General features: G+C 43.0%; 1 long non-coding RNA gene across 1 annotated transcript; it reads right to left on the reverse strand.

Annotated features, from left to right (window-relative positions):
• Nucleotides 1-12,779: 12,779 nt before the first annotated feature.
• LOC144586731 (uncharacterized) lies at nt 12,780-18,559 on the reverse strand. The gene is made up of 2 exons (XR_013541742.1): nt 18,376-18,559; nt 12,780-13,814 (listed from the first exon to the last, which is right to left on the reverse strand). It is a non-coding gene; the product is annotated as an uncharacterized LOC144586731 (long non-coding RNA).
• Between the last annotated feature and the right edge of the window lie 4,277 nt (nt 18,560-22,836).

Consider the following 22,836-nt stretch of genomic DNA (forward strand, 5'->3'; position numbering starts at 1 on the left):
TCTGTACCAGCCTGGCTGTAAATTAAGGAAAACAGCCTCTCAGCCTTTACCACATTCCCATGTCTTCAACTCCTTTCATTTTGGAAACCTAGCTGACTCCATTTTCTCTCCTCCTCATTGACTACAAGTCCCACTCTCCTTCAATAATATCATAAGGTGAAGCTCTAAACAGGGCTGTTATGTTTTACCTCCCAAGAGTATAAAGCAGGTTCTACAACGTATATGGCCCTCCAAAGGATGCTGGACTGCCACTCTGGCTGCTCTCCGTTGACTATATTGGCTAGGTCTCATGGGAGCTGTAGTCCAGCGACACCTAGGACTCTACATTTTCCACACTTGGCATAAAGCTTTGCTTCTTAGGCAAAGACTAAAATCATTCAGCATGTGGTTTTCCCCCCTTTCTCTGCTGCCTGCCTGGAGATGCTGTGTCTTCACTTTTAGAAAGCTGAACGCTGCTAAGAACAAAAGAGCAAGAAGAATAGCGTGGAGAAGCAGAAGTTTCTAACTTACTAGATGCCTGCAAGCATTGTCCCCAGACATCTGTACTGGATTTAGAGATCGCTGAGCTACCCTCACCGTGTTATGGGTGATTAGAAACAAGGTGTTGGACTCTGTAACTATTTAGTCATTGACTGTCTGTTTACTAAAACACCTGTGAATCATTTATGCATGCTTTATCAATGATTTATAGAGGGAACCTTATGGAATTAAGTGGCAATGCCTAGGCTAACTAACATCTTCAGAATCCTTTTACACTTACCGAAGGTCTATGCTCAAAATGCAGTCCTCACAAAGATCTGTCTGTCATGATAAGCTTATTATGAAGGTACGAAAATATGGCTGCATTTAATCCATGTGCCATTTAAGCCAATTAAAAGAGTGGAGCAAGAAAACATCCAACAGAAGCAGATAAGATTGAAATCTAGTAAGATCTAACTAGGGTAATTTATTATTTATTGATTCATAAATCAAATAATCTCTGCCTTTCTTTCAAAACTAGGGCTTCCCAAGAAGATGAACTGGGAAAGGTACAAACACACACATTAGCATTTGGTTAGAGACATTGTAATAGTTAACACACTGACGAAGAACAATGTATAAGCACAATAGTAAAAGTTCTACAGCCCCACATGTTAAAAGCCCTGTGCTCAGCAACTGGTCAGTGGCTAAAAACCCAGTTAAATGTGGTAGTGGTGGGTGAGAGAAAGAAGGCCAGGGTCGTCTCCATGAGAAGGAATTTCCACAGTCTGAAAAGTAGCCACCAAGGTAAACCAGTACAGTGGACCCTTGACTTACAGACGGCTTGACTTACAGACTTTTTGAGTTACAGACTTCTCTGGTTGCAAAATTTAGGTTTGACTTGCAGACTGAGATTTGACTTACAGACCAGAAAAAAACCAAAATGGAACAAAAACGGCCAGTTACGGGATTAATCGGTTTTCAATGCACTGTAGGTCAATGGAGACTTGACCTACAGACTTTTTGACTTGAGAACCGCCTTCCAATACGGATTAAATTCTCGAGTCAAGACCCCACTGTACTAGTGCACTGCATGGGAGTTGTACATGACACCTTGCATGGTTTCATTTACAACCCAAAAGTGCAAGCAGAACCTTCAGAGCTGGAAGATAAGCCGAACTGCCTCCACTGCTGTTGTCCACTGGTGGATACAGGCAGTGTCACTGATCAGGTGACAACATTGTTTCCCCCTATAAAAAGGATACCACGGAATGCTCAGTGAAATTTTTTAAAAAAAATACATCAAAGGGTCTCAGTGCCCCACAGATAACTTAGTCTGGAGGCACACAGATAAGATGGAAGGGACACAAGAGTTATTTATTTGATGTTTATTAAATGACTGGCTTTTCCAGCAATAAAGTACTAGAAATAGCATACAATAAAAATCTGAAATTCAGCACATTAAAACTAAGCTAAAGCACTCATCTGAAATAAGTACACAAAAAATATTAATGAACCCAAATACAGCAGAGAATTAAACAGCCCCAAACCGCCAAGCTCAGCAAAACCCTTTGCAAACAGGAAGGTTTCCAAACAGCAGCAAAAATTAAAGGAAAAACGAAGAGCTAGAAGTTTGAAAGTCTGCCTAATACAACAGTGAACTCTCCAGTCTTTAGCTTCTCAGTTCTCATCACAGGGAAAGAAGTAGAGAACAAGACTTGTTCAAAAGAACTCAGCAAGTCAAGAGCAGAGAGATGTATATGTTATCGGCTACACATAGGGTACAGCTACATTAGTGACACCCCTCCCCTTCTCACCCCCCCACCTTCTGCTTTCTCTTTTCCAATAGCTCTTACCCAACTACTGCTTCTGTTTGCTTGCAAATGGGCCTTAATGCTGGGGTTTTATGCACACACAGAGGGAGGTGTGTGGAGTGCCATATTTCAGCCCCATGTTTCTCCTTCTTTTTTCTTTTTTAAAAAAATTATTTTTGGTAAGTCACTTACATAGCACTGCAGTGTTTTGTCACTGAAGAACCCCGAATGACCCTTTGGTTCTCTTCATTTCCGAAATAAATGTTCAACTTTTTTAAAAAAATTACTGCCTACTGTATTATTGTGTTATGTATTTTTCATTGACAAAAGTGGAGCAATGTCAACTTTGCAACTTTGCAATGCCAACTGGCAGGCAATAATGATGTGTAAAGTTGTAGCTGCACAGCCAAGATATTATCTTCAGCCCTGTGCATTATAGTGCTTAAGTAATGTAATGCAATAGCGGGAAAGTATCTTCTAAAAATAAAAAACATAAAACAAAAAAAATCCAAAATAAGGAGGGTGCCATCTCTAATCATAGCCAGACCACACTCACCTCTACACATCACTACTGACATGTAGGAAGAACATACTCCCACCCAATCCCACACCAGAGCAATCTAGGTAATCATACAGCAAAAAAAAGTGTGCTTATTTTGATTGATCGTGATCATTCCAAATAAACAGTAGGGTCCAACCCTAGACCAACCTGGGACACATTGGTTCCTGTTAGGGATGGGCTCGAACATTCTAACCAGAACATCATGTAGTCAATGTTTTTTAGAGCAATCTCAACTGTTCCCTTGGGAGCTACAAAGCAGGAGAACACTCCAGTGTAATCGGTTTCATAGAGACAGACCAGGGAAGTGTCCCTGTCTTGTTAATGATGGCAAAAAAGTAGAATGATATGGAACGAGAGAAGTTCATTCTACTGGATTACGCCACTAAATCATTAGTCAGCTGGGAGAAAAAGCAAATACTAAGTGGGGAAGATCTGTATCACAGCTGGCAGGTTAGGGTGAGGGTCAGACTAGGAATCCTCTTAAGGCATTTCAAGTAGAGATACTTTCTCAAGTCATGAAGGATGTCTGTCACAGCATGTGATTTTTCCCATCTCCATTTAGCATCCTTTCTCTAGTGGTTAGAAGTTAAAACACAGGTTTAATTTGCAAACTGTTGTGGCGCATCTCGTTGGGGAAATCCTGTTATGATGGGGGAAGCAGGTTAATCAGAAGAAATATACATTCCTCTTGGTGATTATTTTGGCATTCAGAGATAATGATTTGGGGAGCAGGGCTTGAATTCCCTGTCTCCCAAACCCAAGCACATCCATCTATCCACTGTTTCATTTCGTCCTTCCACAGATTCCAGCACAGCAGGATCACAGCACAGAAGAGTGGTTCCCAGGCCACTGCTGATACGTGTATGGCTAACCCAGGTTTATCTGAAAGAGTTGTACTAAGGCATAATAACCAGGTCTTTGTCTGTTCAGAAATATGGTCGAGAACCACAGTAAGTAAGTAAGTAAGTAAGTAAGTAAGTAAGTAAGTAAGTAAGTAAGTAAGTAAGTAAGTAAGTAAGTAAGTAAGTAAGTAAGTAAGTAAGTAAGTAAGTATCAGCTGCTGCTTTTCTTCTTAACCAGGGCACAAAATACAGTGGAACAGCAGCTGTGCACCATTAACTGAACTGATCATGAGAATGCTGTATGTTTATGGAAAGACAAGCACGACAACTCCTATGGGGTAGAGTCTCCACTTCCAGCAGAGAATTATACCTGATTTTGATCACGTGGGGAAGCCAGACAGTGGCACAATGGAATGGCTCAACTCAGCAAGTTAAAAAAAAAAGACATAGGAAAGAAAACCGAGTCAGCAAAACATGGGGTTGCAAAGTTTACAGACATTGAGTTTGGCTATTTTTAAAAAATATTATTTTATTCCACTTTGTAGGTCCTTATATGATGGACTTTCACTTCTTGCATTGACCCAGCCAGTCTTACCCATCCAGGGAATTGTAACTGGAGTATTTACAGTTTATTTCAATGTTGGAAATGGCAGCATTTCAAAAGTTTTCTTCAGGCAGAAAATAGGCCAGGAAAACACTGATCAAGGCAGAAAAAGGAGCGGTTTTAAAGAGAAAAGTCAGCTGAATTGAGGTGACAGATGGTTAAAAGTTGCAACAGGAAGAGGTAAAGACTGAAGAAAGCCAACAGAGAGGAAAATGAAGCTTTGATGGGGAATTAGTTGTGGTGGAAGTAGAAGCACCTGCCACCCACGGTGCCATGAATAGAGAGTGGCACCTCAGAGCTGAAACAGAATCAAGGGAAAGCTAATAAGCATGTCATACAAAATGGAGGTGGCAATAAATCTTCCAAGTGAGGACTCAAAATGGCAAGGTGGTTTGTGCTTAGCTGCAGTGCTCTCTGCTATCTAGAACTAGGGCTCTGAATTATGCTCACTTAGTGCTGTTCTTCTCACCATTCAAAGACCAAGTGTGGGCACACCAAAGGAAGAGAAAGAAAGAACGAACGAACGAAATGCTGTAAAATAAATAAGAGAACTCCTTGGCTCTTCAGGAAGAGGCTGTGCTTCAATAAAGGCAAGGCAATTACCTAATTAAAGGACACTGGGCATCTGTAATGGCTGTGAAATGAGACTTCTATGATGCGTTGATGTTCCGATAATAAAATCAGCCAGTATGTTCCACAGAGCTACGTTGTTGGGGAGGCCTCTTTTTCACCTACAATGTGGGACAAAGCCATTATCCTACCGGAGGAGGAAACATAATTTCTCGGTAGACGGTGTTCCTGCTGTCAGCTCCAGGGAAAGGAATGAAAAAGAAGAAATAGAGACTACATAGTAAACTGCTGGCTGTTCCAATAAACATCACTTTATATGTTACCCTCTGGAGGCAATACAGGGAACAGGGAGAGCAAGTAAGCTGGTTCTGAATTCTGGATTTCTTTGAATGCATATGTGTATGCAATTGTAAAGCTGTAGAATGAACGTGACCAATATATATGTATTCCTGGATACACAAGTCATATGGGTTCACAGGCTGCAGTAGCCAGGATGACCTCTCAACAACAGAGGCGATGGCAGACATAATGTACGCAACAATGCAGTAGAGTCCCTGTTCATAATACTTCCAATACAGTTTAGGGCAATCCCAAACATGGCACTGACGTCCAGAATGGAAAGAGAACTTGTGATGTTATAGGCTTTAGTCACATGCCTGACATAAATGCTTTCCTGACATATTTCCAGCTTGTTGGCAACAAGACAAGTCTTACACCAGTTTCATTAAGATGCAGTTTAAATTTAAGGTGAATAACAGAAACAAGTGGGTGTTTCCTCACGGAAATAGATCTCCCAGCCTCTGCTGCATTGGGTGGTATGCTCCCTGTGCTGTGTGTTAATGTGGGTTAGAACATGGACAGGACATGTTGAAATAAAAGCAGGGCAGATTTTGAACTCTGTAGTGAAATGTCATGTGTGAAGAACGCTTCTTAGTTAAATCTAAAACTGACCAGCGTTTGTCCCCTCAGCAGGAGCAATGGCAAGGCCCCTGACAGAGACCTCTTGACAGTATTGTGGCTCCCAACTCAGCCTCTTTGCACTCCCCTCCTCAGGGCCAAGCGACACATCGGGCAGGAGACTGGACATTCTCCCTTCATTCAAGCGCAGGTAGAGGCATGAGCATTATTTAACCTTTATCCTCACATAATTTCTTTCCCAGCCTAAAACTATTCCACCCACCCTTGCATCTGCTGTTAGCACCACAGGAAAACAACAGACAACAGTGCTGTTAACAGCATAATTTGTCCTTCAGTCCTGATAAAAACACATGCCGCCTTCCTTGCCTTATCCTTTCAGGGTCTCTCGGTCTCTCTCTCTCTCTCTCTCTCTTTGCCTCAGCTCATTGTCTCGGAGCTGATGACAAAACTGGCTGGCAATCGTTTGGCTGATCAAGCTGCTTGAGATGGAGAAGCTTCATCCTTCTCATTTTCTCTCTAGGCAGGGTATCCTCTTGCTCATCCTTAACAGCTGAAAATAGGAAACTTTATTGCTTTAAAAAAAAAAAAGAAGAAGGCTTTACACTGCAGTCAGAGCAAAAATGTGAATTGCTTCCAAGGGATTGGTTCACCAGCATGCCACTTAACTAGAGCTCTGGAAAAAAGTTCCTTTTCTGTACTACCACTTCCCAAATTCACTAAAGCTTAGCAAGATGTTGGCTTGGTTTTTAAGAATGACAGCTGCAGGGATTCTGCAGTCTGTATCATTAGTAGGCATGCTGACTCTAGGATCTTGCGAGCTATCATTAATTTAAATGTGATTTTTCTGTGCTGTGTTCAGATCTCAGTGCTAGAGATAATACTGAAAAATCTTGCTGCTCCGTAAAGACTAACAAATGTGTGATATACAAAATAAATGCAAGAAGCATATTGTTTAATTTTAGAATCACACTGCATATCATGCTCAAGCTATAAAACTCTTTTCTAGATATGATTAGGACAAGCAAGCATATTATGTGTCGACCTGCCAAGAGAAAGGCATCCTGTCAGTCTTTTGTTGTAAGCCCCAAATGTTCTTGAGACTGTCTCTGTCATTTCCTTCCTTCCTTCCTTCCTTCCTTCCTTCCTTCCTTCCTTCCTTCCTTCCTTCCTTCCTTCCTTCCTTCCTTCCTTCCTTCCTTCCTTCCTTCCTTCCTTCCTCTAGCTGGCTCTCCCTCAACAGAAATCTTTAGCAGAAGCTGGACAGCCAACTGTCGACGGGTGATCTAGGCCCAAATTTCTTCAGTCAAGGATTAGACAGCTGGATGGCTTGCTGCGCCTCCCCCCATCACAACTCCACATCTCTACTACCTTATTGTGAGGACTATGACTGCGTCATCTTTGTGAAGATGTATCATGTCCAGTAAATATGCAAAAATATGCAAAAGTGTCAACTGCTCCAAAATGGCTGCTTCTGAATTAGGTAGCAATTCAGTACAAACCAACAACTAGTGGTAACACAACAGTAAGAAAACAGTGCCATTTTTTTCAGTAGGTGGGCAGGCAGGTCTGAGATGGTAGTGTTGCCAAAGGTCTGGCTGTAAAGAGAAGGAGCTTATCAATTGTTGTGGGGAAATGCAGGCGTCAACATGCAGGCGTCAACATGGAGGAAGAAAAAAAGGTTTGTGCCCCATTGCAGGATGAGATACAAAGAGGGCCACTGAGTTAAAAAAAAAAAAGACAATCAAGCTAGCCAGAAGGCATGAAAGGAAAGTGATGGTGGTTACATGCAGAGACAAAGGAACTGTGCTGAATGGTTTTATAGGTGAAAGCTATCAGCAGCTCCTCTGCCTATATTGATGCAGGCAGGAGCCTGAGAGGGAGCAGCAGCAGCAGCTTTGGCTTCTATAAAGTCTGGAGCCACTAATGAAGGCACCTCAGTAGAAAATCTGGATAAGGGGGAAAGCTTTGCCTTAATGAAGATGACAGGTGGTAGTGCCCACAGCTTGCAACTTCCTGCCTTCTCCAGCACCTCTTAAGAAAGTGCGGAGGATGGAATCTGGGCTGGTCATTTATATCTCATTCGCAGCAGTCTTTAACAGGACCTTGGGTCATTGAAACCCAGGCCTGACAACCACCCCTCCCTGCTCTGTGCCTCCCTGTCACATGCCTGTCAAGGGAGCAGCAAATGATCTGCCCTGGCCTTAGCTGTAGCTCCTTTCAGACACCCAGGACGGATGGTGGCTGAAGCGAATCAATAGCGAGGAGAGAAAGCTCGGCTGGCTCATCGCTTTTCGTTAATGGTTGAGAGGCCGAATGGAGAGGCTGGAAGCCCAAGCAATTAACTTGCTTTTAATTGTGTCAGACCATGTGTTACTCGTTTCTCTCCAGCCTGAGACAGACATCAAGATGATGCAGAAGTTATGAATATAAGTGTCTGCAGGGATGAGCCCTCGTCTCAGACTCAGCTGACAGTGGTGTGCGTCTGGTTTCTGAGGGGGAAATGGCATGTCTGGAAATCTGAAGAAGGGCATGAAAGGAAGAAAACAGGCAGGAGCTACAGCCCTGCCCAACCTACATAGCTTACACTTACACACACACACACACACACACACACACACACACACACACACACACACACACACACACACACACACACACACACACACACACACACAAAATGTGGCTTGGGGAGGACTGTATATACATGAGAGATGTCACCTCAGATTTTCTCTATGTAGAGAGAGACTCATTGTTTCTAGCACATCGGCAGCTTGGCCTCTGCACCTGACCTGAGCCTTCTTGTCTTCCAATATGAGACATACTACTCAGTAAAGCAAAGGACAGACGCTTTCAAGTCACACCTGTGGTGTATAAAGCTTCCATCACAATACATGTGCTAGTCCTTTCAAGGGGCTACAAGACTTCTCATTAGTTCTGCTGCAGCAACACAGACTGATAGTCTGAAAATTGTTTCAAAGCACCAAATGTGTCCAAGACCTCAGGAGTCTCCTTTTTGGACCCACTGCCATGCTTCCACATTAGCTGCTGCATTACAGAGTTTCTGTGTCTCTATAGCAGATGGAGAAGGAGGGAGAACGAAAGTAGCATCATTCATTTCTTCAGTCCTCATAAAGGTATAAGTAGAATCTTTGATGTATGTCTACATAAAATATGAGTAACATCTATATGATCAAGCACTACAGTGTGAAAAAGGGACGTAGTGGCGCTGTGGGCTAAACCGCAGAAGCCTGTGCTGCAGGGTCAGAAGACCAAGCAGTCGTAAGATCGAATCCACGCGACGGAGTGAGTGCCCGTCGCTTGTCCCAGCTCCCGCCAACCTAGTGGTTCGAAAGCATGCAAATGCGAGTAGATAAATAGGGACCACCTCGGTGGGAAGGTAACAGCGTTCCGTGTCTAGTCATGCTGGCCACGTGACCACAGAGGATTGTCTGCGGACAAATGCTGGCTCTATGGCTTGGAAACGGGGATGAGCACCGGCCCCTAGAGTCGAACACGACTGGACAAAAATTGTCAAGGGGAACCTTTACCTTTACCTTACTATATTGTGATGTCACATTCCATTATTGGTGAGTCTCTATTGAGCACTATAAACATGACTAGCTATTATGGTATTGGTATGCCGTCGTACTCATGTATATATGGGATCAGTATCTGCTGATTCATTTATCAATGTTCTGAAAATATTAAAAATATCAAAAGAAAAATCCTAGAAATATATTTCTAAAGATGTAGTTACCAGAACTGGCCAGTAAAGGGAGAAAGAGATCACACTGTGTATAGTGTTCGCTATTCAAATAGTGTTTGTTATAATCCATGGAATATCACTCCATACAGTTTATTCCAAAGGATTACTGCCAAATTAGTGGGTGCATGCTGAGCTCAGCAGTAACTAGTTTCAAATAGTTAGTTACAAATGTATTCCTTAAAAAAAACCCTACAGTGTAATTATACAACTTTGCCGTTGTAACAAGGAGGACAACTCCCATTCTGCATAATTTTTTTAAAAAAATATTTTACAGATCTAAATGTGTGGCCTGAGTAAATGGAGGAGGAATAATTCATAGTTCAAACACTGGCTTGTACGGTGTTTTGTGTTGCTGCCTTGTGCTTTTTTGGGAGTGTTAGGACAATGACAAGATGGGCAGACAGGACGAGAGTCTGATTTCTACCATTGACTAGTGGCTTTTAGTATTTGCATTTTTTAAAAATAACTAAAGTAGTCATTAGGGGGAAAATCCACCTGGAGAAAAATCACATAGGGGAGGGCATTCACACAGTGTTTTTTCACTTCCTGCAGGCGCCCCTTCACACAATCAAGGGTGCAACTTGCTATGTGCTCACTTTGGTAAGCAATGTTCAGCATAGGCATGCAAAGGAGAACCTCTTAAGTAAGGAACCCTTACATGTGTTCTGCCCTTATGTGACTGCATAAGCAAATAAGTTGCTGGCCTTAGTTTCAAGAAATGGGAAGGATGATTGCACCACTAACAGTAATGATCCACTGGAGGGAGGGGGCTTGGAATTATACCTGTAAATTTTTCCTTTTGAACAGTTCTGGCATCATATTATGCCACGGCTGTATGTCACTTTGTGCCAAATAAGTGATATCTTCTCCACCCAACTGTGTGGGAGCAGTGCTGTTCCGTGGTCCTGGCTATACTGCTGCAGAGCTGCAAAGCTTCCCTGCCAGCTTTGCTTTTGGTGCAAGTACAATACAAATATCTACACTTTGCTGGTGATCCAGTTGGGCTCCGTCTTGAATATTTATATGCTAGGCAGGGGCTTTTTTTTTTTTTTTTTTTGCACATTTCCCCAAAGTCTATTTTCATTGCATTGTAATCGGAGGGCACATTAGTTCTGCAAAGAGATTTATAGGACTCTTGATAGTAGCTGGCTTTGATACATTATTCCCAGGGCTCATATCATGTTATTTTAACTGTTGTTCTTTCAGTTTGAGCATCTTTTGGCTTTGATTGTTTGTTTGGCTGGGTCACAAGGTCATTTAGTTCAGGCATCTGAAATATACAAGGGAATTCTATTTTTATTTTCTTTTTACTTGATCTTTGAATGATTTGTAGATCAGTGAGCACACTTCCTTTAAGGTGCCACTGGAAATCAAAGGCGGGGGTGGGGGGAAAGAGAAGGAATGGAAAACAAGATGTTTCTGAATTCCATCTCTGCAACTGCTGTTACAAAGATAATGTATACATCGATCATTTCTATTTCTTTGTAAAACTCCAAGTGTAAGAACTCAGTCTCTGTCTTGTACAAACATGCACAGATACACAGAGAGAAAAAGGGCGAGTCTCGTGCAATCAGTACCGACATTTGTTCCGGGCACGTGTCTTCCAGAGGTACCATGACCCATCTCTTGGGATCATTTTTGCCATTACTAACATGGCCACCCCTTCCGATTTCATGTCCGTGGCAGATGGTGGCATGACAGGCTATGTGGGCAAGACGAGAAAGAGTTATGAAAGCAGAGCTAGATCTTGAGGTAGTAGATCGGGTCTCAAGAAGTGGGAAGGTGTCCCTAGAAAAAGAACATAAATCTGATACTGAAGACAGAAACAAAATTAGTTATTAGTACATGCATACATACATACATACATACATACATACATACATACATACATACATACATACATACATACATACATACATACATACATACATAAATTATTTATTTATTTATTTATTTATTTATTTATTTATTTATTTATTTATTTATTTATTGAGTCCTTGGTCAGTTTTTATGATTTCAGTATAAATACAATAATATAACTGTAATACAAAGAAAACATGGTCTGTAAAGGATGCCGATATCACCAGATGCATCCCCACTGGAGTGGCTTTTATATGCCTTCCATATGGCTCCTTTCCCGTCTGACTGGTGTAATAATGTTCAAAGCGTCCAGCATCATGTAATTGAGGCAAACTGCACAAGTCTTCACTCTTGACTGGGTTGATTGTATGGGAAGATGTTCAAGCGTCCAACTGCAGCACCACGGGATGAAATTGTAGGAAAATGGCTCTTAGTCCTGCAATATATCTGGAACTTCTAAAAGGCGTTGATGAGGATGTATCAGGAGACCTTTTTTTTCTTCCCCTTTTTTGTTTGTATTCTGTTATTTACATGTGTAGGAGCCATTTTGAGATTTTTACTCCCCAGTGAAATGTGACTGAGGTACAAAAATATCTGTCTGCTCCTGAAACATAGAGAGAGAAGGAATGACTGACCACAACACAGAGAGAAATACAAGAAGTGAAAAGATGCAGAACTGGGAGTGTCCATCTGTATGCCTCTGCCATTAAACAGGCCAAGAAACAGGGAAAGCTATTCCTATCATTTCTTATTTCGTCCCATGTCTCATGAGATGGATGCAGCACTGGGGGTTAGTTGACCCCTGGGAGAACCAAGGGATAAGGGGAAAACTGGAAAGCTGGGGAGGAGAGGCAAAAGGAAAAAGCATAGCTCAGGTGATGGAGATAATGCCCTGCCTCTTCTCCCAATTTACCTGTACAATGGACTGGTAAATTAGCCACTTATTTAAGCCTTCTGAATCAGAAATAGAGAATCTGTGGTGCTTAACACACTTCCTATATTGTTATGCGCTGATGCTCACGTGATAAATCAGTCCCTAACTCCTCCATTAAATCTGCAGTTGGAATTTAAACTTCTGAGCAGGGATTCTTTCTCTTAGATTACCCCTATCAATGACTCAGGCGAACAGCCAGTGTTCCCTTTTACATGGCTGCTATAACTTTTCCTCAGCCAAGGGCTGAGTTTACACTGCCCTTTTATAACCAAAGATGCTTTTGATGAAACACAGCAAAAGTTGGTTTACTTTGACGAGACTACATAAACTTTCTGTACCAGTGTTGTCCAACAGTATATGTGAGTATAATATCTTGTGATTGGTATCTGTAAAGTAATAAGCAGAGTTTGTAACAGCAAAATATTTTTTTCTTTTTAAAAAATCAATTAAAAAGTTCAATGAAGTACTAAAAGAAAATATAAGAATCAATGTTTCAACTGTCTGTTTATTCAGTAGGGAATCATATTGAGTAAAACCTTTACTGTACTTTTAAATAAGTTTAATATTTTCTGTTCCTTATACACAGATACTCACTTTGACACAAATACTAATAAGACCACACTATTATTCAACAAAAAAAGAATTGATGCTTTTGAATTGTGGTGCTGGAGGAGACTCTTGAGAGTCCCCTGGACTGAAAGGAGATCTAGCCTATCCATTCTAAAGGAAATCAACCCTGAGTGTTCACTGGAAGGACAGATCCTGAAGCTGAGGCTCCAATACTTTGGGGCCTCTCATGAGAAGACTCCCTGGAAAAACCCCTGATACTGTATTGGGAAAGTGCGAGGGCAAGAGGAGAAGGGGATGACAGAGGACGAGATGGTTGGACAGGGTCACCGAAGCTACCAACATGAATTTGACCCAACTCTGGGAGGCAGCGGAAGACAGGAGGGCCTGGTGTGCTCTGGTCGATGGGGTCACGAAGAGCCGGACGCGACTAAACGACTAAACAATAAAAAAATGATTTTTCAGGATGCGCACAATATATAAGCCCTATCCCCCAAAAAGCCCTAGTTAAGTGAAAGCCTGCCCTCACCAGAAGATGACATGACTATATTTGAAAAAATGTAGATAGTTGTACATGAAAAAAAATTCCCTGAAAATAAGCCCTAATGCATTTTTGGAGCAAAAATTAATATAAGACCCTGTCTTATTTTCAGAGAAACACAGTATTTAGCTGATGATCAAGCCAGCTGAGTGAGTTTCCTTTTCAGAACTGCTACTGCATCTTCGCTGAATTCCTCAGGGTCACAAGTGAACGTGGAATTTGGAGCCCACTTGGTTCCACTGGTCTTCTGTCCACACACTGCCTAGATATTTTGCATTTATAACACCAGGTGAAATATGTGCATGAAGAAGTCAGGCATGTTGCAGATTCTGTATGATGACAGAACCTTCAGAGCTAACCAAATGGAATTTCAGCTTCTGAAAAGATAGAAAATAGGGTTTAAAACTGCACAGTGTCTGAAGCTATGTAAATGAAATACCAGTTCATGGATTTTCCTTAGAAAGGGGGTTTCTCTCCCACTCTGACCTGTTAAAATTGGATTCTGGTTCTCTAATAAGGGAGCCACAGTGCAGAATGAAACTCCCCTTTATAAATCAAGCCAGACATATATAATCAACAGTTCATGCACAATTCGATGGCCAAGCACAAGCAGTTTAGATCTGGTCCCCCTTTCTGAAAACCTAACACATTAATGTTCCCTCAGTGGGAATTGACTTGAGCTTCTTATCTTAAAACGAAGTTGCAGCATGATGGAGAGGATATATACAGCTGCAATGCTGATATTTTATTCATAGTTCCCCACTCTTCCTTTTGCTCTGGAAATTCCAGGTGCTCCCAGCAGCCACTGCAGGCAGCTCGGGGAGGAAAGCAAAATAGAAACCCTTTCAAAATTAAATTGTGTATGCAAGCCAGTTTAGTTCTCTGCGCAGCCCAGCGCTCAGATCCATAGCTGATGTAAATGTACGTGGGATTGGTCATTCTAATAGCACAACAGCAACTGGCACCCGGAAAGTTCTGTGTTCTTTCCCCCAATTAATGTCATTCTTCCTACTTCGTTATTTTTTTTTTTTTTTAAAGGAACCAAAATGTTTTTACACCGTTTCAGGAATAAGGGAAAGAAAGGCTGCTGGGCCAGAAATGCCTGCTGGAGTAACTTGAGTTTTGCTTCATGGGAGCTGTGTCAGTTTGTGCCATCTGAGGATGTGGCCCTGTCAGTCTAATTAAAACTACTGTCCAAATTAAAATCTTACTGAAACTTCACAGCTGTGTTTACAGATCCCCTGAGCTGGGTTTAGAATCTCATTGGTGCCAGTACATTAGTGCTGGAGGGCTGTAGTTAGTGGCTGTGAAGGAGGGGGGAGGGATGAGTGAGAGAAATGTATGCAGGGCAGTTTAGTAATCAGACCTTCAGCAAACCATTCGTCTGTCTCAAGATTTGGGTCGGGTGGTTTTTGTAAGCCTCGCTTCTCTTCCCTCTACTTGTTCTTCCTCTGAGCTACACCAGGATTTCCCCCCTCATGTCAGAAAGTGAAAGGCACTGTGATGCCCTTCAAAATATTATTATTAATTGATAGTAAAATATTATTAACATTAATTTAGCTTTGCCAGAGTGCACAGTGCATTATTAATAGAGCTAAGAGAAATCTGGCTGTTCTAAATACTTTATTGAAGCTAACTGGAACACAAAGCTGTCCCTTCTTGATGACATCACCAGAGGGGCAGAAAGTTCACCCAGTGGTCCAAAGTCCAAAATCCCTGCAGGGCAATTTACTCTTTGGAAGGACAATGTTGTTCAAATGCGGAAGACGGTCTCTAGACAAGGGCTTCTGTATCCTAGTCAACATTTTATTGCTTAAACTCAGACTGTGCATGACTTGAATTGTGAAGTGGGCTGAAAACCCAGCCTCATACAGTAATATTACGGCTAAACTCAGAGGTGGCAAATTTTGGAGAAATTTTTTTGGGGCAAACGAAGAGGTGGCTAATACACAGTGGTGGTAGGATCGACACTTTCACATTGCTGAAAAAGAGAAGGAACACAGCACCCTGGAAAGGCCAAAAGTGATTTATATAGTATTTTCAGGCTCTAACCTATAAGCGGAGACGCACATTTAGAAATAATTGTCGCATTTCGAATAAACCTAGGACACTTTGGGTCACAGGTAACTATCTGACCTATGTGCCTGGTTCAGGTGGTGCCTGTTGCTGGGCAACTTTAAGGCCACTCACTCCTTCCAGTTCTTCACCTTCAAAATGTGCTAACTTTGAGCAGCCCTTTAAACAGAGGTCACCATTAGACAAAGGGATGTCCCCAGGCAGCTCAGCAAATAGCAAATACTATCCTATGTAAAGGAGGGCAGGTGGCCACCCTAGAGCATGGAAGAAGAAGGAGGAGGGATAACAATAGGGTTGCCAATTGGCCAATGTTTTACTGGTGTCATGATCATGTTGTTTAAAATCATGTTGTGCTCGCTAACTGGCCCTTGGAGATAACAGGCTGTGTGTGTGTGTGTATGTGTGTGTGTGTGTGTGTGTGTGTGTGTGTGTGTGTGTGTGTGTGTGTGTGTGTGTGTGTGTGTGTGTGTGTGTGTGTGAGAGAGAGAGAGAGAGAGAGAGAGAGAGAGAGAGAGAGAGAGAGAGAGAGAGAGAGAGGCCAAATCTCATCCTGGCTCCATTCCTGGCTGGCCACCTTCTTCATCTCTTTGCTCCACGCTGTTCTCTCTCTTTGGGTAAACAATAGATCTTGTAGAAATATATATTTCTATGCCTCAAGTGTAGGCTTACCAAGGTGAACTTGGCGAACTGTGTTTTTCTGTTTCAAGCAACCAAAGAGGCTGGAGTGGAGTGGGACCTGAGGCAGAGCTTGGATGATGTCATTGAGATATAACTGAGGGAAAGCCTGTGTCACCTATGGAAGGTGTGAAGAAGCCCTCAAGGCCACATGCTGCTGTTTCATGACTGTGTCAGTATGCAACTTGTGAGCAGACAGTCATGCTTGCATGGCTACAAGGCACTGATATCAGTGGGTCACACCACGGAGAACCTAAGCAAGCTGGTTCTGCACAGTTCAGATACAACTGCCTCCTGCTTCAGTTGCCATTTTGGGGCTGCCTCTGGTGAGGATAAGGGGGCCCATACCCTTGGCTACTGATCAGCCCAGCAGAACCACGGCCTGCATGCTTCATAGTGTTTGGGTTGAGAACAGATCTAAAAAAAGAACAACATTTGTTCTTCCTGGATGCAAGATAGTATGTACAGTAGCTTTTTTCCTGACTGTACTTCAGATCCCTGGTATCCTCATCCTGTTTAGACTTACAACCTAATCCTATGCATGTTCATTCAGAAGTAAATCTCATTTAGTTAATTCTGACTGAACAACTAAGTGGCAGTAGTCTGAGGGTGAATCCAGTCAAAAACATTGTGCACCCCAAATGGCAAAAGACATCTGCTTGTCATAGCTTGTGTTCTTCCTTGCGAACCTATCTTACATTTTTTTTAAATGGATTATTGTGAGGGTTTTTAAAATCTGTTTTTAGTATTGATTTTATTGACCATTTTCAATATAGTTTCATTCTTTTAAAAATATTTGTACACCCACTGTTTTTAGCCCTTAAATGTTGTATTTCAATTGTTGTAAGTTGCCTTTGGTCCTTTTAAGGAGAAAGGCAGGGTAAGAATATTTTACATGAATAAATAAATAAATGAAATAAATTGTGTGCTTTGTTTTGTGATGGGTAATTGGAAGGTAGGCATGGACTTAATTTGAAAGCCTGATTACTGAAAGCACAAATCTTTAAGAAAATCCCGTTGTAAGACGGGGAAAATGGATCGGCTGTTTGGAATATGCCTTTCCATTAATATCTAGTTGGATGCTGGATTTTTAGCTGCACTTATTGTTTGTACTTGAGTTGCCTCATTAAACCAAGAAGCTACATAGGAGAAAGTGGACTGCTGATTGCAGCCCTTGCTGCCTATATCCACAACGGGGATAATAAAACTGTTCCCCTCTCTGGGAGGGATAATTCAAGCACTGTTGCAGCATCACCTTCATTAATTTTCATGGGACCCTTCTGTGGCCTCACTGAAATGAAATTGATTGCACAGCAGCCGTTATCTGCTGGATCACACCCTCCCCCCCCTCCATTTTTTTTCATCCCTTGAATGCTCTCTCTCTCTCTCTCTCTCTCTCTCTCATTCTCTCTCTCTCTCTGTTTGTCTCTACATCCAGCCAGCCACATGTTTGTACAGCACCTAGCACGGTGGGGTTCCCATCCCAGTTGAGTGCAAGCGGAATATTGTTAAGAACAAAAGGCTTGGCTCCTTTCCATGACTCAGACTGCAGCCATGAATTATCATGCTCCATCTTAAAGTGAAGACTCTTTTGCTGGCTTTCCTCTTCTCTCCCCGCTTTCCTTTTTTAGGAGCCAATGTAATCCAGATAATAACTTTCTGGATAAGTGCAGGTGGGGGACTGCCAAGAAGCCACACAGTGGTGTTCCAAGAGCTTAAGAGTAATAATCCCTGCATCCTGATTCCTGTTTCACACCTTTAATGTGTTTTTAATTGCAATGTGGTGGTTGCTGGGGTTTTTTTGGTTTTGTTTACAAACTGTTTATTCTATATTTAGCAGATCTCAGCACATTATGATGCATTTAATAATGTGCCGTTTTCTGTGACTGAACCAGATGCAGCAGGGTTTGGTGCCAAGGGATTTAAATTAGGATTTAAATTAGGCTGAGCAAGAAAATTGGAACAAGAACCAGGTGTAGTGGGAGCGTTTCCTTGCCTCACAGTGCAGCACACGGGTGTCTAGCAGGCAAACCTGATTCATTCACTGGAGTGAGTCTGTTTATTTCTACTGCCAGAGACAGTAATGTAGTCCCTTGCATCTGCTGTCTTATTTCAACCCTTGCTTTACCTCAGCCATGTCAACAGTAGCGCTTTGTGCAGATGGGATTTGGGAGGGGTTCTGCTCACCTTTTCAGCAGAAACCAAGTGTTGTGGGTTTACCACTTCACAGCAGTTTCATTCTGGCCAGCTCCGGCCCTGTCTGTGCGCCACAAGGGGACACAAATCGAGCCTCCCTGATAAGTGTGAAGGCAATGGTAGCATCTGTTGGCTGATCCATCCACTCCAGAAGCACCACTGGATTGCTTCTGACCTGAACAAAGAAAAAGAAGGGTACCACAGCAGCAGCAAATTCAGTTCTCATTGCTGTACAGAAGCAGTCATGCAGCAGGTCTGGATGCTGCTGGTCAGATGTACGCTACATATACACACGGCCTGGGGAAACCAACTACTGTACTACAAACAAACATCGAGCATCAAAGCAAGCATGTGAATACCTGTAGCTAGGTGGTGAGGCACACATTGTACTTCAACGGGTTCCACTATCACTCCTTTTAGAGCTGGAGAACAGCTGCCACCAGCCAAGCTCGATCAGCCTTCCCTAACAATATGGATCAGACTTTCCAACTGTTGTGGACTATAACCAACGGCCATGTTTCTTCAGTCCGCTGAGACTTGGGAGTTGGTGAAGAAGACAATAGCATATGTAAGTGGGGGAAAGGCAGCTTTCCATCTTCCTAAGTGAGGAAATTATGGAGGCACTTGCTGTCCAATTTCATCCCAAAGGCAGTTGTGTGAGACAAAGTCCTTAACTCCATCACTGTCAGATGGGAGACTTGAGGGTCGCTGCTGGAAACTCAGCTTCCTTGCACCAATAGACTGCAGTAGGTTGGGTGATATTCCCAAACTCCTGTAAAGCCATTGGGGCCAGTCTCTGTTGTTTCTTTGAGGGTCAGATCAATTATATAGTCAGTGCCTCTATAGAGATTTGTTAGCTAAGCAATGAGACTCACCAACAGGACAAATATTTACCTCTTAATCACCCATTGCATAACAAAGTCTGCTAATTTGGAAAATATGGGAGGTTAGAAAACCCATGCTTTGGCAATCTGGCATCTTTCAGTTCTTTAAGGAATATCTGAGGATGTGCTCTCTGTGCAGGGAAAACTATTTAACCCCTATCTCAGACCATCAGATACAACCATTCTACATCTGTCTGTTTCACTGTGTGCAAACTCACTCTGGGAAGCCACAACTGGATTTGGCATTCCCTACAAGTATACTTCATGTGCATGTACAGTGCAAAGACAGGTGAGGCACTTGTGTTACCATAATATCTGACCACCCACACACAGTTTTCACAAAAGAAGCACTCTCCAGCACAAAAAACAGAACCTTGCCTTTTAATTAGGCATCTCTCATCAGCATTCTGTAGTACTCGGCCATCCTTGGTAGTTATAGAATCATAGCATCATAGAATAATTCAGTTGGAAGGGCCCTATAAGGCCATCAATTGATCCCCTGCTCAATCCAGGAATCCAAATCAAAGCAGACCAGATAGATGGTTTCCAATTTTCTCTTGAATGCCTCCAGTGTTGGAGCCCTCACCACTCCCCGAGGTAATTGGTTCCATTGTTGTGCTGCTTTAGTAGTTCAGAATTTTTTCCTGACATTCTGCCTAAATCTGGCTTCCTATAACTCTAGCCCATTATCACAAGTCCTATGCTCTGGGATGACTGAGAACAGATTCTGCCCCTCCTCTGTATGCAATATTCCCTCTAATTTTTAGCCCTTCTGGGTCTGCCTCTGGTGCGCACAACTACGCTACTCCACATGGAGTTCTGCTGCGTCTGGAACCAAATGGGCTAGAAACACTCTTTGTGTTTGCACAGAGGAGGAGGAGGAGGAATGCTGTGTGGAGGGGGGGCACTGTGCTGCTTGCCTACACAGCCATGTAGTTTAAAGCAGGGGTCCCCAACCCCCGGGGCGTGCACCAGTACCGGTCTGTGGCCTTGGAAGCACTGGGCTGCTGAGAAAGATCTTTGAGGGCCAAAGGAATGTGTGTGTGCGCGTCTATGCATGTGCACATGCACTCCCCCCGTACACACACACAAACACATGCCCACCCACCCACCTTCCACCCGCACGAACGCCTGCCCGCCCCCACATGCATGCACAGATGCATGCAGACGCTCACCTGCATGCAACCCCCCATGCACACAGATGCATGCCCCCTGCACACACACACAAACTCACATATGCCCCCTCATAGATGCCCCATCCCCCAGTCCTTGGGAGAATGGTCTTCAACTAAACCGGTCCCTGGTGTTAGAAAGGTTGGGATCACTGGTTTAGAGGGAATCTTGTCTGTACAGTGTGTCTACCTTTCAAGCATTTGAAAAGTGCTCTCATATCTCCCCACTGCTTTCTCTTCTCAAGGCTAAACATGCCCAGTTCTTTCAGCCTTTCCTCGTAGGGCTTGCTTTTCAGTTATTCAGGAACAGAAGCAATGATTCCTGATATGACATTTTGGTAGCAGGGGAAGAGTTAATCTGGAAAAAGGGTTCCCAAAGATAAAACTTTTTTGTAATCATGAATTAAAAGTTGTCAGGCTAAATAGTCACTGATTCCTGACAGCCTGTTTAATGTACTGTGTCTGTCTCAGGCTGTTAATCTCTACACCAACAGTCCCCAACCTTTTTGGGACCGTGGACTGGCTGAGCCTCTGAGGAAGGCGGGGCACACCCCCGCGTGCTCTTGGGCGCATGCACTCTCTCTCTCAGGCACATGCACAAAGTGATGCAGGAGTGTGCACGCATGTGCTGGTGCCAGCGCGAGTGCTCCCCCACCCTTTCCACATGCGCAGTAGTGCCCACCCACCCCTTCAAATGGGCACTTTGGTGCATGTGTGAAAGGGTGGGGGAGCACTCACGCCGGCACTGGCACATGTGTGCGCAAAGTGGCTGTGGGGAGGGGAGTGCGTGCGGGTGGTGGGCGGTCTGTCTTTGTGGCCCGGTCCGGCTCAGGCCACGGACCAGCACCGGGCCATAGACTGGGGGGTTGACGACCTCTGCTCTACACCACCTACATGGAGGAGGTTCTAGAATCATATGCCCATCATTCACTTCACTCGTCATTGCCTTAGAAAGATGAAATACAACCTGGGCAAAACAGCAGTAGCACACATCAAGCACTGCATCCTTCTGCAAGGTTCTGGGGAAAGGGAAGACACATGTTGTTGTTGTTGTTGTTGTTGTTGTTGTTGTTGTTGTTGTTGTTGTTGTTGTTGTCATTTGATTTATATTCCACATTTCTCATCAAAAGAGAATGTGATGGGGCTCAGAACAAGACTTAATGAAATACAATTAGAATACATAAAGGTCCTGTATTAAAATAAGCTTAGCATAAAATATGATTCAGAATACTCGAGTGAGTATTTTTAAAAAGCCACTTTTGCCTTTTGCTAGACTTAATACATCATCCAGTTTTTGGAGCACATAAGTGCAGAGTTTGCTCCCTTGCCAGACTGTCAAAAATCTTTCCAGGACTAACTCAGGGCATAAATCCAGTGCAGCTAAGTTCTGCCTTTAAGTGCAGGCTTGCCGCAGCACCAAAGTAATAAAGCTCCACTAGTGTGCTGACTCAGAAGCCCCCATACGGCCACAGTTTTGACCAGGGATGGGGAACATGTGACCTTCCAGATGTTGCTGGACTGCCACTCCCATGTGGCTCATTATTCTCCATGCTGGCTGGCTGAGACTGACTGGAGTTGCAATGCAACAGAGTCTGGAGAATTCCCCTACCCTAAATATACCTCATTTTCAGCACCCCACACAAATGTTCTAGCATTCCAGAGAGGTTATGCCTGTGTCAACATTCCATTTAGCCCCATGAAGCTAAAACAAAAGTGTTCTGAAAAATGGATGGAATCCCATTAAGCTAAATCAATTCATATCCCAGAGGAATGGGTCGGAGCAGGTACTGAACCCTTCAGCTGAAATCCATGGAATTTTAACATACCTAACTTGGCTGGATTGCACTGACTATTTTAAATCAACTTACTTAATAAACCAGTTTATTTAATATATTTTCTTATTATGTGCCATCAAGTCAGAACTGACTAAGAAAGCGTTCAAGTGACATATTTAATGAGTGGTTTTGCCAGCTCCATACCCCTAGTGAGCTTCCATGGCTGAGTGGAGATTCAAAGCCAGGTCTCCTGAGTTCTAGTCCACCACTCTATCCTTTCACCCCATGGAGTATCCCAATATATTTTCTAATTATGAGTGAAACCAACTCATGAACTCCAGCTTAATATTTTCAGTTATCCCATGTGAGGCAGAATCATAGAATTTTAGAGTTAGAACTTAGCAGGAACCCTGGAGGTAACCTAGCCTGACTTCTTGCTTGATGCAAAAAATACTATAACGACTGTGTGGCTGACAGATCATATATGCACATCAGCTCTCTGCTTAAATGAAGCTAAACATACCAAGGTTGGAAGCAAGGACAGCACATGCTCTCCTGCGCTCCCCTTTTCTTTGTTCAACAAAATGTGTAGAAAATACTGCTAGCACTGCAGAGGAAAAA

The sequence above is a fragment of the Pogona vitticeps genome, chromosome 2, assembly GCF_051106095.1.
Source record: "Pogona vitticeps strain Pit_001003342236 chromosome 2, PviZW2.1, whole genome shotgun sequence".
NCBI lineage: Eukaryota > Metazoa > Chordata > Lepidosauria > Squamata > Agamidae > Pogona > Pogona vitticeps.